At 46.9% G+C, this 9,296-nt stretch overlaps 1 protein-coding gene across 1 annotated transcript in view; it reads right to left on the reverse strand.

Annotated features, from left to right (window-relative positions):
* Nucleotides 1–6,271, reverse strand: part of Sf3b2 (splicing factor 3b, subunit 2) — a 40,910-nt gene extending 34,639 nt beyond the window's left edge. The window contains exon 1 of the mRNA XM_063286842.1: nt 6,241–6,271. The gene's annotated coding sequence lies outside the window, so the exon portion shown is untranslated. The remainder of the gene's footprint in view (nt 1–6,240) is intronic.
* Nucleotides 6,272–9,296: the final 3,025 nt, after the last annotated feature.

A 9,296-nucleotide genomic window follows, 5' to 3' on the forward strand; every position in this document is an offset into this window, starting at 1 on the left:
CCTCGCTGGTAAGGGCCTCGTGGCAGCAGGACAAGGACATGCAGACAAAAGAGGGAGAAACAAGGTAATACAGCACAGTCTCACAGAAATTCAGTCCCCAGGAACACACACAACCCTGTCACTTCTCACAGGCCTTACCTATCTCCTATCAACTCACAGAACGAATGTCAACACAAGGTTTGGAGATTACAAAAAAAAAAAAAAAAGAAAGAAAAGAAAAAACATAAAAAACCATGGCACTTTCTGGATTTAAATGGGGTTATTTGTGCAGTATCCTGCTTTTTACCAGTAGAGCTCTGGAAGGAGTAATAATTAGTGTCATGCAAAGCCGTAATTAGGTTTCTGCTGCTAACAGCAATAAAGAATGATACTAGACTTGAGAAGACTTGAGGCCATCTATCTAAAGACAGGTGCCCTCTAGCCCCGAGACCTAGAAAATTCTATTTTACCACCTCCCCATAGCTCCTGTCCTTTGTCATACATCTGCAAGGAATATCCTTCCTCCTGCCTTTAATTGGTCTAGAAAACTCAGACATGGCTTGTATCCGCCTTGATGGGCCTCTCCTGTGCTCCTTGGCCCTTGGGCATGACCTCTTTTTATATGGTCCAAATTCAGTGTAGGTTCAATGCTGGATTCAAAACTACCTGGGACCAGAGACTAATGGAACCCTTGAGCATTAGGAGATGGTTCTTCTGTCTAACTTGAGGCTCCAACGTCAGCTATGCCCAGTAGACCGGCTCAATCCCCTAGGTCTCCAGGGCCTTATAACAAGGTTCCTTATAGAACATGCATCCTGTTTGCTACCCGATCTGTGATCTGCTTCTTGACACATCAGCAAATGTGGCCTCCTGCAAGACTGTCACCCTAAAGTCTGGAGAAGACAGAGAAATAGTCACCAGAGAGGGAGTGGCAATGCATCTGGTTTGTGTAGTAGTTGATCATCAGTGCTCTGAAGTTCAAAGCTGGCTTTGTCTCCTACTGGCTACATACTTTGAAACTGGACTTTGAGCCCCATTTTCCTTCCCTGTGAGGTCAAGTTTCCTAAACGGAGCTTTAGAAACAGTGAGTTAGATAATCTACCTAGTAGTGGGCTGGTTTGTGGAAGCTCCTTCAAAGTGCCCCACCTGACTTTATCAGAGTTTCCCCAGTATTAATACTCTCTACATGGTATATGTCCTAGGCTGGCATTGTTGGGGTCCAGGAATTACCTCACCAACCACACAAACACAGATCTCATTCAGACAGGGATAGTTTATTGAGCATACACCCCAGGACTGGTCAACCAGGGACATGGTCCAGATTCAGGAACTGAACCATGACATTGAGTTAAGATTCAACAAGGTTTTTAAGCCCCAAATCCACAAACATCTGTGCCAAGTTATTGTACCAATCAGGATTTAGGGATGGGGGTGTTGTATGCAGTTTTAAATGCTACTACCTTTGCCCTGGATTGACTGTGCTACCAGCCCCTCCTGGCTTCTTTTTTGTTCTACCCTGCTTTGTTCTGAGAGGTGACCATGCTAGCTAGCTAGCAGCTCCCACCTGAGACCCTTGAATCTTCAGATAAAAGACAGAGAGAGAGAGAGAGAGAGAGAGAGAGAGAGAGAGAGAGAGAGAGAGAGAGAGATTGTTACTTTACAATTTGCCTTGTTTGCACAATTTCTGGCCATTACTATCTCCTGCCTGGAAAAGTGTGGCCTTACTAATTTATTATTTCTACTCACCCTAAACTTCAGTAGCTAGTCCCACCTAGCTCCTGCCAAACATCCTTGGCCACTGGCCTGTAGCAGAGATCACAGGCCCCAGCTCTCCCAGAGACTCACATGGTTTCCATGTTCTTCTTCCTCCAAAGTATGGCAGAAAGATGCTTCTCCTTTTCCTCTTGGGATTCAGAAGTCCTACCTGTACCTTCTGCCCAGCAATTGCTCACCCCCTTTCTTTACTGACAAATCAATTACCAATTGGGGAACAGGACTTTAACATCAGAACCACACCCTTCTAGGGATTTTCTTAGGAACATGACTTCGGTGTACATTTATTCTGTTCCCGTTGGTTGGGGTATTCAACTGTGGCAGGGGACTTGCCTTGTATAATATTCATGTCCTAACTTGTCTACCAGGATGGGACCTTTTCTAACATCCATGCCAACCAGGATGTCAGTTACCCATGTGCATGTCTCTTTCTGCCAAGTAGAATGTCAGTCCCTAGGGAGGTCTTAGGAACTCTTTTTTTTCTTTTTTTCTTTTTTTCGGAGCTGGGGACCGAACCAGGAACTTTTACTTTACTTGACTACTACTTAAAATGGAAGTCTTATTCCAAATAGTTTTCTTATATTGGTGCAGTTGTCTCTTCTCTCTCTCTCTCTCTCTCTCTCTCTCTCTCTCTCTCTCTATATATATATATATATATATATATATATATATATATATATATATATATATACACACATTTTTTTTTCCGGAGCTGGGGACCGAACCCAGGGCCTTGCGCTTCCTAGGCAAGCGCTCTACCACTGAGCTAAATCCCCAACCCCGCAGTTGTCTCTCTTATGTCGGGGTCAATCCCAGGGGTAGCGTATAAAAGAATATACCATAAAAGCTTATACCTAGGTACAGGAAGTACTATTTCCAAGGAGACAGAATGTAACAGAATATGTAATCAATCTTGGCATTTTTCTAGTAACAGCAGAAATGTATAAGAACGTTTCTTACAATGGGCTAGCCAGGTAACAGTCACCTAGGCCCTAGCATTCCATCTAGGCCTTAATCTCTTACCTAGGTCCTAACAGGCACATCCTATAAGAACTGTTTTGCCAGGCATAGTGGCCAATGAGAGTGGGGTCGAAGCATACCCAAACCCTGGAAATCTCATCTTGAGATCAGCAGGCATAAGATCACTCCCCCTCCCTGCCCCTGGCCTGCATCTCCCAGTGCATATAGCCCTGTGCCCCTACACTTGTCCCCCAGAGGAGACTACGTAGCCAAGTAGCCAGGTTAAACTTCCTCTCTCCTCATAAGGTCATGCCTAGCAGCACCTGGAATTCCTACTTATGCAAATAAGGCATCCCAAGAGCCCTGGCCCTGGCCAATGATGTACCCTCACCCCAAAATCCCCTACCCATCCCTAAAGGTTTAAATAGCCTTTGTTCCCCCCATTAAATGAGCTGTCTCACTGAAGCTGTCTCCCAAGAGTCTGTTCTCAAAGGGTTCACAGCCACCTTCCACTCCTGGCCTTTCCCCACCTCCCTTCTCCTCTCATGAAACATTTTTCTGATCGTTAGCCAGTCACACTATCATGGGTTGGGAGGCAGAGCCTGAACAGCAGCTGGCACCGCAACACGGGACATAGAAACCACCAGGAAGTGCAGGAGAAAGGTAAGCAATCCTCCCTCCAACTCCCACCCCAGGAGACATCAACTGGCCCTCTCTTATTTTCAGCTTCTGCCATCATGAGGGACTGGGTACAATGAAAGGGCCACTGACACCTCAGACAAGGGTACTCCTTGGCATTGGATTGGCCCCACCCAGTCCTCCCTGTACCTTCCCTATGTCACACTGCAGGACAGTTGTCCTCCCCACCCTCCCCCTTCCACTACCCAGCAGCTCAGTGGCACCCCAGATTCCGCCACAGGTCACCTGCTAAGACCTCAGAGAAAAACACTGTGATGATGGACTGTGGCCACTCAAAGTATTGGGACAGCATCCCATCTGGCTGCTTCCATTACCCAGGCCTTCGCAGTGACAATAAAAACAGAAGGGACTTATTTTAAATGTGGGGGAAAAGGGACACTGGAAAGGTAGATGTCCTAAGGGTCCCCTTCATCAGAATGCTACCACCCCCCCCAAGACAGTCTGTCCCCAATGCTGTAGGAGCTTCCTCTGGAGGAGAGATTGCTGCTGCCGTTATGACTAGGACAGCAACCCAGAGGAGCCTTTAAACTTAAAACGGGGCAGGTGTGAGCACTGACATTGAGAGGGAAAACTTCCAGTAGAAGCTTCATGAGCTCCAGCATCTCAGAAGGCTTCCACCGAGAGACAACCTTAAAAATAGGTGACGAACGCCTAATTGGCACTGGAGCAGGTAAAACAATTTTAAGACAGGAAGAGGTCCCACAGGACCGGAAGCTAATTTCTGTGCCTCAGCTTCTAGGCATAGGAGGTTTCTTCCATGCCTTTATCGCCAAACAAGCCTACAGATGAAAGGCCCCTGCGGGGCTACAGGCGCAATACGCCCCCTTGTGGCCAACATTGCACCAATCTTCTAGAAAGATCCCGGAGGCTCTGGAAGGTAACTCTCGCTAGTCAGCCAAAAACGCAAAACAAAACAAAATTACAGTAGGAAAAAATGATTATACCTGCAATAATAATTATACTCATAAAAACTTTTAAAACATTCCCCCAAACGGCTGTTAAATATAACACGCCCTGCCTTGACTGGCTCTCTAACAAATTCATCTGAGTTAAACAATGGCCTCTATGGAGGGAAAAACTTGAAGCACTCACACCATTAGTAAAAAAAACTTCAACTTCACCATATTTGCCCTTCGTTCAGTCCACGGAACACCCCTGTGTTGGCTATTAAAAAAGCCCTGGGGGATGGAGTCTACTTCAAGATTTAATGACAATAAAACCACGTGGGTTTGAGGGCACCCGCCAAAGGGGGTTACCCCTTGTCTCCATCATTTCCACAAGTGTCCCTCTTTTTTTTTTTCTTTTTTTCCGGAGCTGGGGACCGAACCTAGGGCCTTGTGCTCGCTAGGCAAGCGCTCTACCACTGAGCTAAATTCCCAACCCCAAGTGTCCCTCTCTTAGTTATAGATATTAAAGGCTGAATTTTCTCTATCCCCCTTCACCCACGGAATAACCAATGCTTTATGTTCAATAAACCCCATCAACAACAGTGGGCTGGCCTGACGTATGATGAGTGGACAGTCCTTCCCCAAGGGATGGCAAACAGTCCCACCATATGCTAAGAGGTCATTGCCACAGCACTAAGGCCCTACTTAGGCAAAAATCTCCACATTTATCTTGAAATGGATAATAACTCCTGGCTCCATCCTCAGACCCCTGGCTGGGATCAAAAGTTCTGTCTTCCTGTCTCCTCTGCCCAGTCATTGGCTATAGAACTTTTTATTAAACAATCAGAGATAATTGGGGAACATTCTTTATATCACACTGATACAGGAGAGTCTTCAATATTCTTGACAATGCCCATGTCTGGTTTGTAACTGGATCTTGGGGCACAGAAATCAGCATCTGAACACACAGAGCACAAGACCTTGGCTTTCACTCCAGACCTGTCCCCTACAGCCTCTCTTTGCTCTCCTAAAAGGTGATTTATAAAAAAACAAACGAACAAACCCTTTCTCCCCTCTAGCTCTCTCTACCAAGGCAGTTGAAGCTTTAGGCACCATTAATCCAGCCCCCAAAAATATAGCACTCTTTAGATATGATCCAACATCACCCTATGGCTTCTTTTAAACTCCTCATTCTCATGGGAGCACTGTGTCGGCCCCAGGGATTGCTGGACTGGCTCCACACTCCACACTCCGGTGGGCGGTGCGCCTAGAACTCTAACTGAGGATGTTGCACTCGCAATTATGATTAGAAACAGCAGGGATAGAGCCCTGAAAACCTTAAGGAAGAACCCCATATCCATGTCACCCCCTTTTTTTCCTCTCCGATATGCAGTGGTTACTCAGAAATCACTCCCACTTTGTTATTAGCCTATCAGATTTCCTGGGACAGATGGAAAATTTGTTACCCTAACTAAAGTTGGGTTTCTGCCCTGCCTCTGCTGTAGTGGTCACCCCCTTTGCTTCAAAAAGACCCATCATTGAGACCTACTCAGTACTTACTGATAGAGGGAATGGGGAGCCATGGCAAGAGTATACTATCCCCCAGGAATGAGTTAATGAGTTCCCCATTCTTTGATTAGAGAGTTGTCCTATCACTCCCCAAATACCAGGTACTGTATGAAATTTATTTAGTCCTTAAAGAAGTCAGTAGACCCTTTATTTTTGTTCTTGGGCAGTGTATATGTTGTTAATTTGCTTCCCTGGTTATCACATTCTTTTTTTTTTATGTTGAACAGTTTGCAATCAATGTATACAGTTTCTTTATGTGGTACCTGCTGCACACAGAGGCAAGACTCTTACAGGATGACATATCCCCCCCCATCACAATTTTTTGTTGACAATCTGCTATGCCCTCTTCTCATCCACATTCCCAACCTCTCACAGGAAAGAGCGTCTGCCCTCTACATCCAGCAAACCAGATCTCACAGATCCCTGCGAGGTCCAGTATCTGAGCGCTCGATAAACTGACTCTGTAGGAGCGTTCACAGCCTCCATTGAGCAAGCAGATCAATTTCGCACACGCTCACTCACACATTCACACACACGCACTCACACAACACAAATACCAAAGGGTTTCATGCCCACTTCCCTTAAGTCCTCCTTGCTCTCCTTCAGAGAACAATAAAAGCATGCTCCTCTTGAGCACCCCTCATTACCACCTGAGCTTCACAAACTCTGGTCACTAACTTCCAAACTCTCAAATCCAATGCCTCTGGGAAATTTCTGTCACTCACATTCCCCAAACCAGACACCAAAAAGGTGTCTTTGTCACTATAGACGCATAAATGCATTTCATATGGGCTACAGCCCAAATGGGAGAGAGCTGGGAAAGATTAATTCACCCAGGCTTGCTGCCTTTGCCATCACGGGCATTCCTCAGCAGATTAAAGATTGACAATGGTCCCGCCCTTACCAGCTCCCAGTTTAAGCTTTCAGCTCACTGTGGAAGATTACCCATCACAAGGATATTTCTTACAGTCCTCAGAGCCAAGGAAGTATAAAAACACACGAAACTCTAAAAGCCTAACTTAAAAACAAAAAAACAGTCACCCTCCCCCAGTGTTCAGTTTGAGATGGCCCTCGCCATTCTAAATATATTAGATATTTCCAAAGGCTCTAAACACCCTCCTGCCCGTTTCCTCCACTGCTCACACCAGGGCTAACTCCTCCCATCCTGTGGACAGAATATGGAAGGAAACCAACCCAGTCCTCACAATGCAAAGGGATTTTGTTTGTGTCTTTCTACAGAACATTCACAAACCTATTTGGGTACCAGCCAGAACTGTCTGATATCACCCCACCAATCAAGAAGATGGCCCGTCTCTTGCTGACCGGTCAAGGACTGAGGAGGTGAAGGAAACACCACCCATGTCTGCACGACATGATCTCCTAGAAGGATCATGACCTCATGGTTGCTGCCCAAGCCATGCCCCCCACCTACTCTATCTCCCTTGTTCTTATGGTTGTCTTTGTTAATCTCCATTCTGACTCCACTACCGCCCAGGCCTTCCCTAATCCTCCTAATCCCATCACGGGAGTTTTTGGTTAGAGAAACCTGTTATTATAGAAACTGGAGATTGCCATCCAAACGGGTGCAGGAGCCTTTGAGAATCCCAATCCATCCAGACGCTCTTGGTCTTGGTCACCCTTTCCCCTGCTTTCCATATCATCAAACAGGGGTAAATCCTATCTCCAAGACCTTGACATCTAGGGAGCTGCTCATATTAGAATTACTACATAGAAATGACGGGGTCCAATATACTCAAAGCAACAACCAAACCCCCTGACAAATGTACCCCAGGCCCCTGGGACAAATGCTGGAGGACAGGAGTAGTAGGCAAATTTTACTCCCACCCATTTGCTCCACACACCCTGTCACTGACTTACACATTTCTTGACAAGTTCTCCAAAACCAGTCCTAATCTACGTCATGGACCAAGGAATCAAAATCACCAAGGAGGTCTGAGCCTCCCTTTCCTGGTTACAATACATCCAGTACATAGCTGACTTCTTCCACCTAACAACTCCTCCCAACTCCGCCCTGTGCTTTTCTGTGTCTCTTCTCTCCCCCAACACCCGCTGTTGTTCCCATTAACATCTAGCCTTATGACCCTGTTGCTCCTTACCCACATTAAAGTTACAAAACATTCCTTTTTCTTTTTTTTTAATCTATCCTTCCCACTTTGCCTCATAGGGCCTTCTCCCAAGTCCCATCCTTCATGGTCCTGTAACATCACTGTCACCAAGCCAATGTGTGTTAACACCATCCCCACCCCACTCCACCCCACTCCACCCCATCTTGCTTTTCTGGTGCAGTGACATCACCAGTCCGTGTGCTAACTCCTCCCTCCAAGGTTTTGCACGCACACATTGATTACCCCATAAGTTTACCCATAAATCCAAAGAAATCGCCTGGCAGCTAGGAGGGGACTGGAGAAAGAGGAAGTGCTTCATCCCAAGTTTGTCTGATTTGGCCTGGCCCAGGAACAATAGGGGTGCTGGGGTGTTTCTGGCACAGACATAACGCCTGGCTGACAACTTCCAGGACAGGCTTGACCAGGCCATGTGGCCTCCACCCCAGAAAGCCTCGAGTCCCTCCATTAACAGACAACCTCCCTTGTGGGGGAGATAGGGGAGAGCTCTCCACCTTCTTTTTTTTTTTTTTTTTTTGGTTCTTTTTTTCTGGAGCTGGGGACCGAACCCAGGGCCTTGCGCTTCCTAGGCAAGCGCTCTACCACTGAGCTAAATCCCCAACCCCTAGCTCTCCACCTTCTGAAACTGAAGTTGTACTGAACTGTCCAACTGGGGAGGAATGCTGTTTCTGTTAATGAATCTCAGCTAGTAGAACAAAACATACAGGTACTTAAGGATCTCTGCTGAGATCTCTGAGCCTGCTATGTCCCTAGTACACACCATGGTACTCAAATCCTCTGGTAGCCTAGCTTCTTCCCTCCTTGGCTCTGTACTGGCCATTGGGACATTCCTCATCCTGGTCCCTGTTTCATCCAATTTCTAAAACAGTAAGTAAGCAACATTGCCAAACTCACTACCAGCCAGGCTCTGACTCAGGACAAAACCATCCCCCACCTAGGGGCTCATGACTATGTGTAGAGGGCCGCAATAACATTCGCCACCACTAGATGGTGCTGGCTTCTACTGCGCCCCACGTGGAAGGCCGAGCTAGACAAGATGGCGCCGGCCTTCGCCGCACCAGCCGACTTCCTTTCAGGAAGTTAACTGTGTGTGCATGTGCAAGAGTGCCTTCGTGCCAGGTCTTTGCCCATTCCGGGGCGTGCCTTATGAGATCATGGGTAAGCGACCAATCAGGTGTGGATGCGCCGCGCTAGGGTGTATATAGCCGTGCCATGTTGGCGCACCGGGGCTTCCTCCTTAAGATATCAATAAAGTCCCACACCCGCGGATCCCGGCCCGCAGCAG

Source organism: Rattus norvegicus, chromosome 1, assembly GCF_036323735.1.
Source record: "Rattus norvegicus strain BN/NHsdMcwi chromosome 1, GRCr8, whole genome shotgun sequence".
Classification (NCBI taxonomy): domain Eukaryota; kingdom Metazoa; phylum Chordata; class Mammalia; order Rodentia; family Muridae; genus Rattus; species Rattus norvegicus.